We start from the raw sequence: 21,403 nt of genomic DNA on the forward strand, positions 1-21,403 counted from the left end.
GTTTTCAAACTCCGGATAAATCTCCTTTATTTCGAACATGATACTCGTAGATTTTGTTATCTACTTGTATTTACCATCTGGAGAAAATAATTATTAAGCCTTTGTTTTACTCTGACCATAATATAAGGCGATGGCGAATGAGTCTTACCAGTGCTTACTCATCAATATCTAAAACCGCTTTCGTCGTGATTGAATATTTCTTCCTCTCCCACTTACTTCTGTTTTTTCACTTTAATGCCACCATGCTGGTGAAGCATGAACCCACATCCTCTACAGCAGGCATCAGACATGAAACAGTGGGTAAAATGATTTCACTCGTCCATGACGGTAGAATTTTGGTCAATATTTCATTATCTGCAACACACCGTCGCCTTGTTTTCCTGCCATCTGTTTTTCCAACGCAACTCCTTGGGTGCATACGTCATTGCCGTCACTTCCGATGATTATAGAAGAATGACTGATTCCGTAAGGAATTCTGTTTGTCGCTCTCTGTCGGGACTTGACGGAGGAAAGAAAAATGACTTAAAGGCATTATTTACCATTTGCAGATGAAAGAAAATCCCAGCTTAAGTGCTTCAAAATAGTTATGAAATGTGAGTTAGGGATAGAAACAACCAATGTAAATTAATGTAAATCGGTATAATCAATGTTAAGTATTGTTAAATATACAAAATTTGAACGATAGTCACAACAAATTGTTTCTGGAATAACGTAACCGTCTACAGTTATGGTTTATTGAAAAAAATAGTAATATCTCCTTATATCTTAGGCTTTATTGCAAAATTCTTCTATGGTAGAATGTTTTGTGATACAACTGACCTACACGTATCGAATGTGATATCGAAAATTTTCTTTTAATCGCTGCTCCCAATTGTAAGCAGTACCTGTAAAAGAAAAACAGCAGACGGGAAGGGGAGGGAAGAGGATACCTTAAATGAAGAGTGATGAAAATTGGAGGAGACGTACCCAGCAGATGCCTGTAGAAGAGATCAAACATGTCAAATGTCATGTTCCTCGTCGAAATCAGAAAGCTCCCTATCTCGCAACGGTATGGAAACCTGATGGTATACAGCCCAACGGTTACCGGGTCGAGCAGTCACAATGCAGTCTCACCCAATTTGAGAAAAGGTAAAGAGGGGAGAATAAAAATGAAAGAGAAAAATAAAGAATGACATAAATAGAGAAGAAAGAATGGAGTGGAAATTTGAGGATTGTGTGAAAAGAATTTGATTCAGCAACGTTTATTACTGCTTATCTTTGACAAAGAGTGATAATTACACTGGCAAGGTTTCAGTGTAGGCCTACGTGACAATTGATACAATTACACTGTATAGTGTTTGGGGCATAGATTTATACATTCAAATTCACAAAATTCTTCCGTCAAATTGTTTTATTGCAACTGATTCACAAATTGCCCTGCATCGACGTAAACAAGCACTAGTAGTATGATCAGTGTTAAGTGGTAATCATGACGAAAGAAGGCATACATACTCGGGCAGGATTCGAACCTACGACCTCCTGATCTCCAGACAGCAGGGCTGCCAACATTGGAAACTACAATGTAGTTGAGAGTAAGACTCCCATAGGCCAATGCTATAATTAAGGAGTCAAATTAATCAAGGAGTGAGATCAATAGAAATGCATGCAAATGAAATGAAGTTTTAGAGTGAGAAAGGACCAAAATGAGTGAGTCTTGGAGCACTCTCAATGAGTGAGAGTTGGCAGCCCTGGGACAGGGCCGACCACCGAGCTAGATCAGAACCAGCACTATAGCTGTCGGGCGGAAATTCGGTAGTCTGGTGAATAAGGCGCCTGTTCGGAGATCAGGAAGTCGTAGGTTCGAATCCTGCCCGAGTTTGTTAAATTGTATGCTCATGAAGATGATGACAAAGACAATGATGATTATCCCGATGATGATTATTATTATCATCATCATCATTGCCACCACCATCATCATCATCATCATCATCATCATCATCATCATCATTGGCTTTAGGCCTAATCACTCATATCATGGTGATGTTGATAATAATTATCAAGAGTGTGTCACAGTAAATTTGCCAGAGTGGTAATGGTAATGACAACTCACCAGCTGACCTTTCGGGCAGCTGTTAACTTATTTTGTCATTGTTATTATCTCCTCGCGTTACATCGTGTCAGATGATGGCGTTCCTTGGAAGTTCGAGCTTTGCTGTGTGTGTGTGTACGCCCTCTACGGTACACTAATTAACGTTACTGTTTTTACCGCTGTGAAAAGAAGCCCTGAATACCGCCGTTTAAGAGTTTTTTCCGCCTTCAATTGGCACATTGTGAGTTCTCTTGAATATGTTTATGTCATTATTTGTCAGAGTACATAGACCATCGTACGTATGTCATTGACTTTTAACATGAAATGCATGGCTTAGTGCTTACAGTCTACATTTTGCTCCAAGTTGCGTTACAGCCAGTTTGCATTGCGTGTTAGTCTATGGCACAAATTCATTGTAGTCCCAGGTGTATCTACTGGTGTAGTGTCTGTGTCTCAGTGGGACAATACAAATGGGAACATGCTACAAACAATGTCAATTCTGATATTTGCTTTCTCCGGTGTAGAGGATTCTAGGACGGAATCTATAAAACACAACTTGAAATGTGTTAATGTATTTTTACTTCGGCATTGAGACTCAAAAGAGTGCTAGACATCTGTAACATAACAGTTCGATGAAAAAGAAACACACATTTTCGCACCTCTCTAGTCTACTACTACTTACTAGGTAGGCCTACCTATAGTTTTGTATTTCACCAGGAAAAGGCTTACTTTTATGATATACGTTTCTTACCTAATTCATACGATATGTTCACTTGTTCATTTCCACACTGATCCCAGCAAGTGGTCTTGAAAGACGTTTTCCTACGAGTTCATTTCCATAATAACTCCAGTAAATTATATATGGGCCTATTATCATGATTATTGATTGTCTAATAATATATTCTTTGGCTTTCGATGCAACCTTTGCGTGGCATTTTGCGCATTGGCGATATTAATACGCATAACAGTCATGATGATTTTAGCCTTTTAACAAGGTCCTTTCGCTGTGCGCCATGTAGTGGCGAGCGAAAGGGTTCGAGTGAAAGGTGCCCACACTAGCAGAGAGCGATTGGGCGCCACATGATGTCGCGCAGCAAGAGTGCCTGGTCAAAAGGCTACACTGCTACCGACTAGTGCAAGTGCCGAGGTTTCAAATCCGTCCTACAGAGCAGTTGTCGTTCTCGCATATCCCTCCTGACCGAATCATTTAAAGTCATCAATTTGGACAAATATGGACTGTATTAACGGAACCAAACGTACGCCGTATCCTGTTTTCAATGATTGGACTACATCAGTATATATTCAAATTGACACATTTTTTAGTACACTGTACTTAAATTGAAATTTAGCTGTGATACTACGCCTTCCCAGATCCCAAATCCTACAATGCGCAGTCCGAATGCGAGTCGCGGTTACATCCTGCCATGCATGCCACTTAGGTTGTAGCCATATTCCGAGTGGCTGGATATAAGTAACTAGACACAGCCCTGTCACTGTACACAAGTGTTGCTGTGCTGGTGCACGGAGACGCCACGCTTCGTACAGCATCTAGTCAGGCTAGGCTGGATACAGCCACACACATGTCACTATAAAACTACTACTCACTAGTCTACTTACTAGATTCAAGATCAAGATTCTACAGTACATGCATCCACACATGGACATGATGGAGAAATTGGATATCTTGCATGCCATAAATTTTTAAATACATGTTCAGCTGTATGTACATTATATGCAGTACAAGCAACTATGGCACTGAGGAAGGTGTGAAAATCGCAATTCCCCTCTTGTGGACTAGATCTTAGCAAATGATAGTGAAATGCTGTACCCAAGAGCATTAAATGTACTTTTGCAGCCACGGAACTCGAACCAAGGACCATAATACTGAGACTTTATGTTCATCCACTGAGTTACAACAGTAGATCAGCTCTTTTTTACTATAGATCTCTAAGCCTCAAACTCAAACTCATCGCCAGACTCGTGCATGAGAGAGCAAGATCAAGTCTTACTAAAATACTGTGTTATATTTGAATCAGTAGTGATTTTCACTTGAGTTATCGGTTGCGAATATAACATGTTTTTCCGATCTCTCCATACAGGAAAATGGGGCTTGGTGGTAGAAAATCAGATACCAGTCGGAAGAAAAAGCACAGCATCACTGTCAGTCCTGCTGACCTTCCCAGGTTAAAGGTCATCCGAGAAGGGGCAAAGTGTAAAGACAACAATGAAGTGTTTAAATGGATGCTAGTTCTTGCAGAGAAGTACCTTGGGTAAGTGATTAAAATGTAAAAAAGAATAAATTCAAAAAAAAAAAACTTACATGAAATCTGATGAAAGATTTGTTTTTCTTCATCTTCATATTTGTTGTTGTTGGCCAGGAATTCCAACAAGGAAAATATGTAACACAACACTGTACTGCAACTGCATAAAAAGCTATTCTAACTACTGCAACTGTAAATCTAACAGTAAGATAGGGATACTAAACTCTTAGATCGCTAAAAATTGTAATGAAATCTGACAAGCTCTTTTTGTGTAAATTTTTTTGTTTATCTATCATCCCAATACCATCCATCTTAGCGTCCTGTAAGTTTTAGCTAGCCAAATATCCTGTAACTTGAATTTTATAGTTCCTGCAGCATTCATTTTATACTTGCTGTGGGTCTATGTAACTGTTTTTAAATTATGCTCTCATTGACTTTGTTGGGAATATCAACCTATTCCTCTCGCAATTCTTTGAGAACCATCAATGCCCCCAAACGAGATTCTATAAGCCCATCAACAAAGAATGGAGAGGGTCGGTGATCCACCTGTGTGAGGGCAGTCGAGCAGTACATGTTTTCCTTTGCCATGGTCAACTACATGTGCCGTCAAACGATGCAAAATATCGATCGGACATGATATATGGATAGAGCGTGTGCTGATGGGCTCGCAAACTCTTGTTATACACTATAAGAGCACCCAAATGTTGTCAGCAAAACTCAAAATCTAGTGAGCTCAGCCTTGATGGCCATGTACATTTTCGTACAATTTTTTTACCAAACCAATCGCACCACTACTACTTTTGAAAAGATATCTTAGACGAAAATACACACAGTTTTGATGCAGAAAAAGAACAGGTATTGATGGAAAAAAACTCAACTCTTGTGATCAAAATCATTTTTGTGGTCAGCATAACACGAATATAGGCCACAAGTGCAGACACTCTTGTCGACAATTTGGGATCTGGTATACCAGGTTCCCATGTATGAGTTCGATGCCATGGGAACCTGGTATACCAGGTTCCCATAAGGAATGGGATAAGAAAATAATACCAGATGCACATCTTGCATGACAGAAACTTGATTCCTTTTGGCTGATTCAAGGAAATTATGTAATGTGTGATATTTTTATGACTAAAATTGGTGATGAGTTTGATGTAAGCAATGTCATGTTTTGCTTTTTACCAAAATGGCAGTGTCTTGGTTATTACCTTCTGTGTCAAGTGATTTCTATGTATTTTTCAAAAGTAATTTGTAAGTCAGTATTGAAATTTTATTTAAATTCATTGTCCTAACATCAGCATCTTTATTTTAAGTCAGGATTGCCTAGGCACGACTTATATCTGAAACGTCTAATGTGTATGTGTTTTTAAATGATATGCAGAGTGGACACTGTTGGTGCTAGTTCATCCGCAATAGAGAATCTTCCAGAGGAATCAAGGCTGACTGAAATTCCTGTATCAGATCTAAAGATGGATGGAGAAGAGCCTGAAGACCTTGCATCTGACAAAGATGATGGAAGGACAGAAGATATTGTCAGTAATGCTGCAAAAGCCATTAGAGAAGACCTGGAGAAGGAAGGTTTGTTTGTCAATTTTTCCACATGTTCTTGCGTAGCATTTTTAAAAATCTATGATTTGTCCTCATACTCTGAGGATTTTGTTCTTCATAGTTTTATCAGATTAATTTCAAAATATAGTGCTACATTTTGTATATATATATATGTATGAATGTCACTGTCATTAAAATTTAAAGTAGAAAGATTAGATGAATTTTTTTACAAAAGTAAGCAGACACAAAAATCTCTTAGGCTGTGAAAGCGTTAAAAGGTTTTTCGACTCGTTTGTTTTTCATAACTTATAGAATTTAGTAGGTAGCAGGTTTTTTCAGACAACAGATCAGCTTTAGTTTTGTATTACATTTAGACAGATACTTATATATGATTTAAGAAATGAAAATGCTTGTATAATTGGGAGAGATTATACTCTTTTGCTGTATTTAAAGTCTTTACCCTGTAATGAAAAATGGGTTAAAATGGAAATACCAAAATCAAGCATTGTAAAGATGCCTTTTTCCATCACACTCCCAGACAGTATCAAAATCATACTACTTTCTTATAATTCATATTGTAAAATACAATCATGGCTAACAGTTCATTTCTGATCCAAGAATGTTGCAAATGTTTGTGTTACAGCAAAGTAAGTGGGGGCGCTGTGGCATAGTGGATAAGACCCGAGTTTGATTCCTGCGCCCAGTGCTTCAATATGTCCTTGGACAAGATGTTTTTATCCACCATGTCCCTCTCGACCCAGGTGTATAAATGGGTATCTTGCAATGCTAGGGTAATAATAATGGCAGGGCCCTCTGGTACAGCCGTGGCAACACTGAAGAGGCTACCCTGGGTGAAGTACTACCTCGTGTTGTAGGAAATGGACTTCAAATTGTTGCACATGTTTTGTCACCAGATGAGGGGATTTCTCCTGCTGAGAAATTTGATGTGATCGTCTCAGAAGTTGGCAGCACACTGCAGCTCTTGGATGGTGAGAAGGAAGGATTGGAGAACTCTAGCTCTCAGGAGGAGGTGAGACTTTTCTCAAGATGTGGAAAACAAAATGCTAGAACGTTATTCAGAAACAACACTGATAAGGAAGTTCATTTCTTGTAAAATGTAACTCCACAGTTCAACCATGTTTAAACAGTCCTTTTTGTGAAGGTCATCTGTGCTTAAATATCTAGATGTATTCAAAGAGAAGCAGAGAAGCCAAAGTTGCTGCACCACATTAGTCACTCATATTTTCATAGCTGTGTCTCAACTATCAAACAGGTAGTGCAATCTATCTTGCCTTACATGTACATCAGAATTTGAATATTATGCATGACTAGTGTGAGTAAAATCCCAGTTAAAAGGCTCACTGTACAGTTGTGCCTTAATTTCATGTGTAAAATCACACAATGAGAGCTGCTTCCTTTCAGAGTGTTTTCAAAAACAATTGATGAAATAACACCTGACCCAGTTTATTGACGGTCAGTTAATGCTTTGTCTCTCTGTGCAGGAGGCAGCTGAGAAAGCAGCAGACTCCAAGACAAGGCCACGGCGTAGCAGACGAGTGCGTCAAAGCAAAGAAGGTCGGTTTAAATGCAGCATGTGTCCCTTCAGATACCCAACCAAGGAAGCTGTCTTGCAGCATGAGGAAACACACGGCCGCAAAGTTCAAGTTTGCGAGAAATGTGACAAGGAATTTGTTAACGTCGATGCCCTGAAGGCACACATCCGTTTTGTGCACGACAAGAAATATGACTGCAGTGACTGTGACAAGAAGTTTGGCACAAAGTACCTCTTGATGCAGCACCGGCGATCCCACACAGGAGAGAAGCCATTTGTATGTGAGACATGTAACAAGGGTTTCACCACCTCATCCTCCCTGAAGGCTCACATGGAGAGTCACAATGTCAGCCGCTCCTACCTCTGCCATGAATGTGGTGCTGCCTACCGACGGAGGGACTGTCTCAAACAACACATCCTCCGATGCCACAAAACAGAAGATGAGTTTCAGTGTGAGATGTGTGGCAAGAGTTTTAAATATCGTGAGTCTCTTAAGAACCATTTGGAGCACCACAAGAACTCGGACCAAGGCAAGTACCCGTATCAGTGCCATCTTTGTGGCAAGGGATACACCCTGGCTGTCACGCTTCGCCGACACATGAACTCACATGAAACTGTCTTCCAGTGTGAGGTTTGCAATCGTCAGTTTAGTCATCGGCATCACCTCAAGCGACATTCCATCGTACACACTGGAGAACGCCCCTTTGTGTGTGGGTACTGTGATAGGACGTTTGGTCTACGCACAACGTTACTGACCCACCTCCGTCTCCACACGGGAGAAAAACCTTACAAGTGTAAGATGTGTCCCATTGCCTTTCGACGTAACTACAGCCTGAAAAATCACATGAAAAAGGCACATGGGATTGAAGTACCAAACCGCAGCCCTGGTTCTCTACCACTAAAGGACAGTAACCAAGATAACGTACCCACAGAGGTGATGATGGAACTTCAGCTTCAACAGGAGGAGACGGGAACACAAAAGGAGCTCATTCCAGAGACAGTGCCCATCCACATCTTACAGCAAATTGACCCAGATGGAAATGTGGACCAGCAGACAGTGACATACAGCACATCAGCAGAGGGAGCTGTGGTAGCCAGTGAGTTGGTAGACAGTGCAGAGAGCCAGCAAGCTGTCATGACTCTAGCTAACATGTCGCACCAACTCATGAACATGCAGCAAATGGAGGAGTTGCAGCAACAGGTGCAACAACAGATTCAACAAGCTGAAGAGGTGCAGCAACAAGTACAAGAAGTGCACATCCAGCAGCTAGAGGATGGGACTCAGACAGTGGAGTACAAATATGTCACGTTTCCCGTCAATTTCACCTCAATTCCTACCTCAGAAGCAGAGCCTCAGGATGCCATTATTCAATGAGAAAAGGTTTTTGGTTAATAGTCCACATTCTATTGAAATTGGGTTGTAGTGTACCCAAGATATGAACATCTGTTTTGTGCATTAAGTGGTATTCAACCGTAATTTAAGTGTAATGTCATGAGCCTAAATAATAATCTATTTTGTAAAATGTGATATTTTGCTAGGCATGGCTCAAAGCATTTGGATTACATCTAATTTATTAACATAAGGGTCATTGCAGTACTTTGATGAACAATTGTGCATTAACTTCCCCTAGCATTCAGACAATATGGGCATTTGCAGTCTAAAACTGTATTTCTGAGAAGCTGAAAGCATCCAGTGCAGGATATGAGAATTTGAACCAGTCTGTTCACTGCTGGAATGCAGAAGTGTGCATAAGTAGATACCTGGTTTATGTATTGCACCAAATGTGACCGTTCATCACAAAACAAACAAAAAGTCGCACCCATTGATTTTACGTGAGGGCTCAAAAAAGGTGAAATTGGTCAACCGAGTCAATCTTGAGTTGTTCATATTTTCTGAAAGAGCTATCCTTCTTCTACATTATTCAGTAATTTGGGATCATAACATAAATGGGAAAGTGTGTTTCCAGCAGTATTTCTACAACCCTTTTTTGGAGGAGAGTAGAATGATCAGGTATGTTTTAAAGGCCCGTTTTTAGCTCACCTGAGCCGAAGGCTCAAGTGAGCTATTGCGATCGCTCTTCGTCCGGCGTCCGCCGTCTGTCGTGCGTAAACTTTTACATTTTCATCTTCTTCTTGAGAACCCCTTGACCGATTTTCACCAAACTTGGCAGGTAGCATCCCTAGGGGTATAGGATCTCAATTTGTTCAAGTGGGCACCATACCCCACCTGGGGGGGGGGGGGGGGGCCCAGAAGGCCCAACCCCCCCCCCCCAAAAAAAAAAAAAAAAAATTAAGGAATCTTCAAAAATCTTCTTCTCTAGAACCAGAAGTGATAGAGCTAAGTTAATACTATGAATTAGTACATGTACATTGATGACTGTAGTTTCAAGTTTGTTCATTGCGGAATCAGGGGTGCCCCCCTTGGGACCCTGGGGAGGGGGGTGGGGAGGGGTCCTAATGGGGCCCAAATTGTACATTTTCATCTTTTTCTTGAAAATGCCATTATAAATTTTCACCAAAGTTGGCAGGTAGCATCCCTAGGGGGAAAGAATCTCATTCCCATCTAATGGGCACCATGCCCCACCTGGGGGGCCCCCAGTGGGCCTAAATTTGGACCGAAATTGCAAATTTTCATCTTTTTCTTGAAAACCCTATCACTCATTTTCACCAAACTTGGCAGTTAGCATCCCTTGGGGATAGAATTTCAATTCCATCAAATGGGGTCCATGCCCCACCTGGGGGCCCCGGGGGTCCCCCCTCCTGTAAGGAATCTTTACAGATTTTTCTCTAGAATTGGAAGTGATTGAGCTAAGTTAATACAATGAGTCAGAATATTGATGACTGTTGTATCAAGTTTGTTCATGGGAGAATCAGAGGTGCCCTCCCCTACCCCCCCCCCCCCCCCCCACCCCCTTGGGACCCAAGGAAGTGGGATGGGATGGGGGGGGGGGTCCAAATGCACTCCTAAATTTTCATCTTTTTGCTGAAAACAACATAATGGATTTTCACCAAACTTGTCAAGTAGCATTCCCATAGGGATGAGATCTCAAAGTGTTTGAATGGGCACCATGCTTTCCTTTGGGGCCCTAGGGGGTCCAAACCTCCTAAATTAATGAGTATCAAATAATATTTTTCTCTAGGTCTAATCAAAAGTGATAGGGCTTTAAGTCTTTTTTCCCAAGCTGCATAATCCAACGTTCTATAAAGTACAGTGTGCTTGGCAGGTATTTTTACCAGTGTGATGGAATATGTAAATGGACACCATGCCCCCATTCTCAAAGCTACCCCCACCATAAGTTTCCAATGTTCTCAGGTAAGAGTCTGCAAGAATGCATGGAAGGTGAACTTGCGATACTCAGGTGAGCACGTGACCCCTGGGTCTCTTGTCTTGTCTTAAAATCCTTTTCACACTCTCACTTTCAAGTCTAATAACTTTTGAAAGGATAATGTTACTGCTTTGAAAGTTGGCATTAATCATGGACAGAATGTGTTCAAAGAACATGCGTAATTTCAGTTTAATTTGATAACCTCTTCATTGTTGCTCCGCTGTTTTACATCCTGTGTTTTGTCCCTCTCATCACACAGCTAGCACAGCTTGGTAAAGATTAACCGCTTGAGTAGACGCTGGTACTTCAGAGCCTCTTTTCTCAGTACACACTTTTCCAGAATGTGTGCCTTCTTTCCAGTATTTAGATAGGTTAGGGGAGTCCATTTGAATTGAGTTATACATCATTTTAAAGCTTAGAGTCTGCTCTTTCAGAATCTGCCCTTAACTAAAACTCCATGTCTGGCGACTTTTTGTTTGTTTTGTGGTGCAGGGTCACAAATGTCTTGCAAATTTGTCCATGTAATTTTGATAACTTTGGTGTGTCAAAGTAAAGAAACATTTGTTGCATTGCTGTGCCACTATTGATTTAAAAGACTCATGCATGTTAATTGTTAGCATAATGTAATCTCAGTTTCAAGTTCATATCAATATATATGTATTTGAAATGGTATTGTTGGAGCCCATTCATAGTGCATCATGAGTAAAAAATGCAAGAATGAAGATTAAAACTACTAGTGGGGGCACCATGGTACTAAGCGTAAGACCTTTGACATACAAAGAGTAGGTCTAGGGTTCAACTCCTGTCTGGAGTGTCCATTTGTGGACAAGATGTAATACCCACAATGTCCCCGTGACATACATTTGTGAGTGGGTACCTTGTTTGCAATGCTGAGATCTGGCAGAGAACAGTGCTGATACTGAAGAGACTCCCCTGAGTAAATAATACAATTTTTTTATCAACTTCATTATTATGATTACCACCCTTCAAAGTCCAGTGCTGTCTCTCACAATTCAGTTGTTGTTGTTGTTGTTGGTTTGTTTTTTGGAAACGTGGAATTCACCCCTTCCCCCTTCTTTAACAGTGCTTGCATTGATACATGATTATCTGAAAAGCGAGCAGTTAACTCTCCCTACCTACAACAATGTACTCTTCTAGTGAATGTCGCGAGTCAAAAACTTGTCTTCATTTGCACTGAGTTACTAAGTAGTGGAAGTTTCCCTATTTGGCCGACTTCAGTCTTCTGCGAATAACATCCTGATGAGAGTACAGTCAAACCTATCAAGCGGCCACCCAAGGGAGATGAAAAGAGTGGTCATTATAGACAGGTGGCCGCTCAGGCAGGTTTGAATTTAGTTTGTGCCCCTTGTGTCTAACTACTGGTACACTTCTTTGTCCCATCCCTAATCAGAAAGGAAACTGACAAAGCAACTCGGTAACCTGTGATAAAGGCAGTGATGACACCTTGGCCCGAATTCACGAAGGTGGTTTAAACTTAGACCATGGTACAAATTTAGATTATGATCTAAAATAAGCGTTAAATAGGCGTACCAATACATGCGCGCATCAATGCACGTTTTTTTACTGGATGCCTGTTAGCGTACGCAATCTGTCATTCATATCTACACAGAAGAAATATACATAAACCATGGTTTAAATTTAGACCACCTTCGTGAATTCGGGCCCTTGTGTACCCTACTATGGTTGTTTCCTTGACTCAGTTCAGTAAATGTTGGGTGAGCTCAAAGAATCAAAGATTGCTCTCTTCTTCTATGCTGCTTTTTCTCTTGTGTTAGTCTCACTCGTGTTTTACTTGGTTTGTCAGATTATTTATATTTATTTTATAGCCTAATTAAAAGACCCAGTAGCGCTAGGGTTCATGGGTGGCCCACTTAAACTGACCTCCATTCACAGACCACGAACAGCGCCCATCAGGGAATATGTGCCTGAAATTGTACGTTCAGTGGTTTATCACGGTCAACTCAGGTTGAGATTCTTTGGCTGTGTGTGTACTTGTACATAGAGATCAGTGGTAAAATTGAACACAAGTACAATTGTACCGGGTAGTTACAGGGATTCTCAAATATTTCCGAGCCAGGCTAGCCTTCCCACTCCATAGTATCTCCATGCTACCGGGTCTATAAGACCACCCTATCCTTTGAAAGGTTGCTGCTTCTTTTTGAAATGATATCTGATGTAAAAAGTAAATTACTTCATGATAGGTTGTGGGTGTTGATGCATGGCAGACACAGTACAGCAATTAGTCCTTTACTAGTTTAAGGTGTAAGCTGTATCACTGGTTCTCTTTACCACTCAAAAGTTAAGAAGTTTTGTATTTAATGAGAAATAACTAGAAATGGAGGAATTGTGTGCAGCTGTACCTCTATTGCAGTGATGCTGCCTACTGAGATATCTTTGAGATGAATGTCACTATAGAAGTGAATGGTCTTCCTGCCCCTTGTTTCAAGACATACAGTGTAGTTATATATCATGGAATGATATGTGACCCACTACAACAAAAGGATCCGAAGTCGAGGGAAGTCAATTTTCTGAGAATGACATCACATTATTCCCTTACTCTTGCGCTCTAATTTCATATTAAATAACTCATAAAAGTACTCGGTTGCGGAGATATTGATGATTGTAAGAGACCATGTCGAGTGGTCTAGAAAATCAGTGTTTCAAGAAAACCAACTTCAAAAGGTAAGATATTTTTCACCTCATGACAATAGAAGGTCTGCTCATAGCAACCTGTGCGATGTTCATTCAAGCTGAATGTCAGTGGTCTACGCACAACCAATCAGTAACCAGGATGCCACGCACTGACCAATAAGATCACTCCCTCGTTGCTAGGGGCTGAGTCTATCTGCGTCAGTAAATCCAAATCTTCAGACACGTTTCTGTTCCGTTGAAAGTCAGAAAATCATGGCCCAGATAATCGCTAATTTCCTGCCTTTCCTTTGATAATTTAGCTTCGAAACTTCCGCAGATGATAGATTAGACCCCAACATTATGCCAAAATCAGAAATTTTATGGTTTTGACCGATTCTGATGATCTGACTTCAAACTCGATTTTCTCGGCTCAGCCGTCAGTGACTTTCGGATCCTGTTTTTCATGAATATTATCTGGACTTCCATTGTAGCCTGCATGTTTGGCTAGAGGGAAAATCATTTTATTTGTCATGCATCAAGGTTGCTATTACCAATGCTGCACACTGGCACTGGTCCAACGGTCTAGGACCAGTAAAAATCACTGTCAGACCAGTAACTTTTTCAGGAATGGACTAGTAAAAGATGGAAATTGGGTACCGACTGGTCCGACAGACAGTTCAGACCTATTACAATACGATACATGATTAATTTGAACTAAAAATTGACATGACAAGTGAGTCTAACGAAGACCAAATAGCAGGCCAATCTCCGTTTAAAGGAGAAATCCAGTCCAAATATAAGTTAGTCTGATAAAGAAAGAGTAAAATCTTACAAGTTTAATGGTACAAATTTGACTGAAATTGGATGAGTAAGGAAGTTAAGACATTTTAAAGTTTTTCTAATTTACATGTATGCAAAACAGTTCTTGTACAGTGGATATGAATATACATGCAAATGAGTGAGCTAACCATGTCATAACCTCAGAATTTTCCATTGATCGTGTACAAAAAATGATGAAAATTCAATGTTTCTGTCATTGAAGTCTGAAACATGTTATTCCTGAAACTTCAGAATAGTGATAGGTTGGATATACCAGAATTTAAGCCTCAGGCATAATTGCATTTGACTAAAAAACTGGAAATTTTAAAATTTTATGTACAAACTATATGGCAAGTTTTGAGGGGATGACATGCTCACTTTGCCATTTGCATAGATAGACCGTTCCAAGAACTGTTTCCTGAAAAATCAGCGAAACTTCAAAATGTCATAACTTCCTAATTTTTCATCCGATTTCGATCAAATTTTACCATTGAACTCGTAATACTTTACTCTTTATCAGACTAACTTATATTTGGACTAGATTTCCCCTTTAATGCCAAGCTTATTTTGTGAGTTTAGTGTGATTGAGAAGGTTACTCTGACATTTATGGAGCCATGATATAGCTGGGTGTTTGACTGCAGTGGGTTGGTTTATATGCAAGGTCCAAAATACATGTATTGTACATGTACCTACATACGTATACAGTGCACTCCCGCTATAACGAAATGCTCGGGACCGGCAGTTTTCTTTCGTTATAACGAAATTTCGTTATAACCGAACAAATACAATATATAACGAAAACAAGGAAACCACTATACCAGGTATATCATATTCTGTTTGCTGAATACTTATATACAGTGGTGAAATGTGATGGGATAACTGTATTACAATGATAAACGCAAGTTCCCCTCAGAAACTGTGCGTGACACAAGGAGCGAACACACAGTGGTGTGAAGCGTTCACCCATACAGAGACGCTATAAATGCTTGTTCCGCTACGTATTTTCGAAAGCAATTCGCATTTCGTTATAACGGAGCACATTTCTTTTATTTTTCTTTGTCTGTGGCGCTCGGAAAAGACTTCGTTATAACGGAAATTTCGCTATAAACGTGTTCGTTATAAGCGAATTTTGTACCATAGACTGTAATGGTGATAATTTTGGGACCAGAAGATTTACTTCGTTATAACGAAATTTCGTTATAACCGTGTTCGTTGTAACGGGAGTGCACTGTACATTGTATAGTGTGAAGAATGTCTCTTTCATGAGAGTGGATTACCTTTTTTTTTTCTTTAGTTCAACAAATGTCTGAATTTTCAACCGCTCGAATCATGCATGTACGTGTATTGCAGATTCTTGTCATAATCATGCATGGACATGTTAGATTTCATTAACGTATCAAGATTTATTGCATCTATGATATACATGTAATGATTTACAATTACAGTGTATATTTGCTGTGTGTAGTGCTGGAGCTTTCAAACAACTTTGAAAGTTTGTTTATTTTCATTTGCTTTACATTTTACAGCTGATTTGCAAAGGCAAATCAAAGTCAGGGTGTACATATTTTGTGAGTGTGATGTACAGGAATACAACTACAGTTGTATGTCATTACACGATGTATCATTATTTGAAAAGAATATTTTGGAAAATGGAAATTGACAGACATTCCATTTGTGAATAAATTTGAGAGTTTAGTGTACAGATAGATTCATGTATCATTGTCTAATGATTTTTTTTTCTCACTTTTTGTGGTGAGCTTCAAAAAAATTACAGTGTAATAGGCTTCAGATGAAAATTTTTTGTTTTTTTTGTTCACCATATAAACAATGTAGATTCTGATTACAATGTGAACTCAAACTTGGCATTTACTAACTCAGGAAAGTTAAGTTCTTGTTATAACTCTGGTTAGATCAAGACTTCAAAGCAGACAGATGCATTTTTAACTCTTTTGAGACCAAAATTTACCTCGTTATACCATATTCAGTCTCCTGTTTTAAACACACCTGTCATAACCACTTCGCAAAAGTTTTCTAATTTACAGTATTAAATAAATACATGTAAAGACAAACATTGTAATCCATGATAGTGATATGTTTATTAAATGACTTGCAAAGCCCTATGAGCTATACATGTTCATAATAACACTAAAATATGCATTGCAAGATTGACAGACATGATTTCACAGAATACTACATGTACAATGTACTTCCTTCTGGTACAGATATATCATAATATGAGTTGTGATTGGTATAACACCACCTTGTCAACTCAACAGATTTTTACTGAAATTTACTACAATCAGTTGCGACATGTTATTAAACATCCTCTTGATTTCTACATAATAAATACATGCATATCATTCATTTCCCCCAAACCATTTGACGATAGTACAATTTTCATGATGCATTCAAATTTTGTACTTACGAGGGGCACTTACTTCTAAAGACAATGTTACAATAATTATAACCAAAGAAACAGGTCAGCATAAATCTGAATAAATCTGACCACTACACTGTACAGAATTAAAGAAAAATCTACAACAGATTGAAAGTCAACACATTGAATCAAGATGTTTCCTTGAAACAGCATTTTCAATCATGTGACTGTGACAAGGCCAAATAGAGAATCTGAAGGTACTTTGCAGACATTACGACTCAACTACGCCCTCTACAGCTCAGCTACATCATCACTTTTGCAGAGTCATGATGAAGATGAGAAAAGGTCGAAGTTACAGCATTGCAACCCAAACTAAAGAAGCATTACACAAGCAAAGTCACTGTTACAGGATCAGAGGATTGATGATATCAAAAGGGTTTGCAATCTTGTCATGTTACAATATCTACAGTTACCATGGAAACAGTAAGCAAACATCCAATAAGCTGAGAGCATTTGTCATTGCCATAGTAACTGCAAATACATGTATAGCAATTTGCAAACATCTTTATGATACAGCTAGTCTCCAGGATTACTAATGAGGGCACCAGTTTAACAGTTCAGCTAAATGTTTGTGGCTGCTACACACTGTTAGATATTCACCATGGGATACAAAATGAGTGGTTCCTGGCCACGTTAGGCAGGTGACTGCTCTATAAAGGGTCTATAATATAGCAATTTCGTTCGGGGGATTTTTCACTGGTCGCTATAAGCAGGTGGCTGCTACAGACAGGTGGCCACTATAGACGGGTGACCATTAAGACAGGTTTGACGGCAGTTCAATGTACTGGGGCAAGAATATAACTTCAACCAGTGTAAAGTAAACTTTTCAATATGACATCATAAATGTCACCATTATCAATGCTGCACAGGGTTAATATTGGTTGTCACTTCTACGTGTAATTATAAAAGAGTGATCCAAGAAGTTGGAGGAAAAAAAAGGAAAGAAAACATGGTTTGATACAACAGCTGGGTCAGTGCAAGCAAAGTGACACAAATCAATCTCTAGTTAGTTACACAGTCACAGTATACAATACTCATGGTCAGTAAAAACAGACATGACCAGATAAGCCACATCATGCAATGAAGATGTAAAAACTCTTATTGCATTTATGAGAAGAGTTTATTTGAAATTCTTTGACATTAAAGGGATGGTACAATTTCGGTTGAGATGAAGTTCGAGTTTTCGAACATTTTTTGATGATGATTTTTTTTTTATACATGTTGTAATGACAAACCAGCGTATGTAATTCTAAGACGAATTCAAAGTTTATTTGATGAAATTTGGTTTTAAAGTGGCCGAGATGTCCCAAACAAAGTGATCCTAATAAAAGGTAGGACCCATCTTTTATTAGGATCGCTTTGTTATACTCTGTGTTTTGTGTGTTTTTTTTTTTTTTTTTTGGTGAAATCTCAGCCATTTCAAAACCAATTTTCATCAAATATACAAACATACTTTGAATTCCTCTTAGAATTGTATGCTTTTTTAAACATTCTATAAAGTGGTTTCCACGTCTCTTGCAAGAAGTTAAAAGCTGAATTCTCAGCTCAACCAATATTATCCCAATGGATTGATATGACATTTGACAAAAACTATTCTTTGAAGATTTGTGACCCCGACACATCAACTCTGTAAAACCTCTTCACATACAATAACTCTTGGAGCACTACAGAGGTTGTTTATTTGTACCTGCTATGTGTATTACAATGCACTCCCGCTATAACGAACATGGTTATAACAAAATTCTGGTTACAACAAAGTAAAAATTCAGGCCACAACATTATCTGCTCTATGCTATTTTTTTTAATATTGTTCGTTTGTTCGGTTATAATGAAATTTTGACATAACAAAAGAAAACTGCCAGTCCAAAGGACTTCTTTTATAATGGGAGTCCACCGTACCAGTGGGCAAACCAAGACATGTGATTCATAGGGCTTGGCTTGAACCACTTTGATGCCATACCAGTCACATGCTTTCTTACCTGTATTTGAACATATACATGTAACAGCAAATTATGGCCATCAACAAGACATTACAGTGAATAATTACTAGCCCACAATTTTTGGCAATCTGTTTTTGACAAAACTGAGAACGGAACACTGATTAACATTAAAATAAACTTTTTATGTCATTGTTAGAGAGAAATGGGACTACCATTCTTTTGTTCGACATCATCAAGTGTAGGCCGCCTATATGAAGAGTTTGAATGCAAAAACAAATAAAAACATATTTTTTAAAGTGAAGTCATCATCATCATATAGAGAAGAACTGAATCTTTTCGATAACAACACACTTGTTCCAAAACAAATATTTTTGAAGATACAGTATATTTAAAATTATCACATACATTTTGATGATTTTCTTTGCTTTTCAGCAGCTCCAAATTCAAAAATCTCATGTTGATAAAAATTGATATAGTGGTGGCCTGTGTGTTAAGTCTATGGGCATTTCAGAATTCAGTATTAATGGAACGGGTTAACTCTTCATATCTCATCTTTTAATTGGACATAAAGAGAGGAACCTGTGCTTCCTCACATGTATGTGATGATGTGACGTGATGAGTTGACTGTCCTGGATATTACAGCAAACCTACTTCTATTTTAGACCACTATGACAGTTTGCAAATAAACTAAAGCCACATAAAGAATGTACCTCAAATGACAATATCAAGGATGAAATAACTAAAGCAAGTGACTGTATCAAGTGATTGTTCAGATCTACAAATCCTGTAACTTGGATACAAGGAAGAAACTTAAAGTCAAGAAATTTGAACTGAAACATACACTGTTCCGTGGAAAAATGAAAACATTCATTTTTGGCTAATATAAAGTATCCTGACAGGTAAATGTGAGACATGAACACCAACAGAAACATTTGTTGGTAAAACTTAATTAATTAGATTGCTTGACACTACATACAGTTTTGATGGCAACATAATTTTAAAAAGAACATTATATGACAGTAGCAATTGCTCAGACTGTGGAAAAGAGAATATTGCTCTGTACTGTAGAGATGTCACATCTGGTTTCAAAAGAGTATCGCCCACTTCCATTTCTCAGAAATCAGTTTTCTCAGTTTGGATACTTTCATGACGGTTTCACACTGGAAGAAACGAAAGATTTACACAGCACACTTTATAAACCTCAATAAACAGTTAGGGAAGTTATTAGCAAATTAAGATACAATCTTTACACTACATAGTTAAATTTCAACAGTTGGCAAGTTTGCCCCACGTGCCCTCCTTTTGGCCTATCACAAAATATACACAATACATGCTGTCTTTGCGTAAAGAAGAATACATATTCAAAACCATAGCGCCTAAATCACTCAACATAAACTACTACTGGCAAAGTTAATACAGCTAGCACAATGAAAGAAAACAAATTAGAATTTTTGAGAAACAGAAATCATACAGTAACATGATTTACTGCTATGAACAAAAAGATACACAATTATGAAATTCTTATTGCATACATGTACATTCAAGTGTCGAAGACAGCTAGGTGTGCTTCAAAAACTACTCAAACATTTTCAGAATAACATAGTATCATTTTTCTTTTCTGTATATATGTTTTGTGTTTAAAGAATTTTAATCTTTTTCCATAGCAGTCACTACATATTTTATAGTATCTATCTCTCCTAGAAAACCATCGGCTATACATACATAATACATTATAGCTGTAGGTTGCTAGTAGTATGTTCATAAAAATAAACTTTGGTAAGAAACAGGTGCACAAGTTCTAGTATCAAAAAGATATGATATTGCACAGAAGTAAAGAAGACATAAAAACAGTGACATTCACGAGTGCTTTTTGTTTATCTCCAAGTATACATGTGGACTTTTTTTTTTTTCACAATGCCTCATGGCTACATTAATAGTACTGTGGTACTAATAATAATTACTACTTTCTGTTGCCATTATAGACGCAAAGAGCATAAATTACTTTAAAAGTTGCAAGCATTGATTAAGCACACGAATACTGATAAAACGCTGAGATTTAAATAATATAACTCAAGTCAAGCTACATGAAAGTACTTTCAATGTTAAAGTCATCATCAAAGTATTGAATTTCCTATAATTGTGAATTCAATCAATTTGATATCACAATTTTCCATAGGTGCACACATATCATTTCCTTGATTTCATCTCTTCCTAGTAGATATGCACATGACATTATTTCTAGGAGTAATCAATCAATATCCTTCAAGTTTGCTTCTTAAGAAATTGTGTCATGATGGAAATTACTTACTGCTTGTATTTCACTATGAATTAACTAAGAAAATGATTCTTTAGATGGGTTAAAAGAAGGCAGGAGTTAAAAGACTCTGCACACTGTTCACATCCTTGAGGCTCTAAAATGAAGCTAACAAGGTATGTTCAAAACTGACTGCTTGGAGGATGCTACAATACAGACATGTTTTCTTAACACCCTTTCCTCAATGTATAGCTTATGTCCTCACTTGAAGAGGTTATCTTCTTCTTGAGACTGTCAAATTATGTCATATTCTGTCATAATTACACTATATGAAATCACTTAAAAACTATGAAAATATAATTGACATTTGTGGCAGCTCTGCACCCTGCTGCATTAAGTTATGGTAACTTTACACCGTACTTACAATCATTGGTAACTCTACAATCAATGGTGACTACCATAGTAACACTACTCCACAGCCAATCAAAGCCAAGAAATCACTGACAGTTACCACTGATTGCAAAGTTACCATTAATTGTGAAAGT

The 21,403-nt window shown here is 38.4% G+C and overlaps 1 pseudogene; it reads left to right on the top strand.

The window, feature by feature from the left end:
• The first annotated feature begins 2,230 nt into the window (after positions 1-2,230).
• Positions 2,231-8,804, top strand: LOC139721120 (uncharacterized; annotated as a pseudogene).
• The last annotated feature ends 12,599 nt before the right edge of the window (positions 8,805-21,403 follow it).

The sequence above is a fragment of the Diadema antillarum genome, unplaced genomic scaffold (assembly GCF_040938485.1).
Source record: "Diadema antillarum isolate AM-2024a unplaced genomic scaffold, OU_Dant_1.0 scf00000139, whole genome shotgun sequence".
Taxonomy (NCBI): Eukaryota; Metazoa; Echinodermata; class Echinoidea; order Diadematoida; family Diadematidae; genus Diadema; species Diadema antillarum.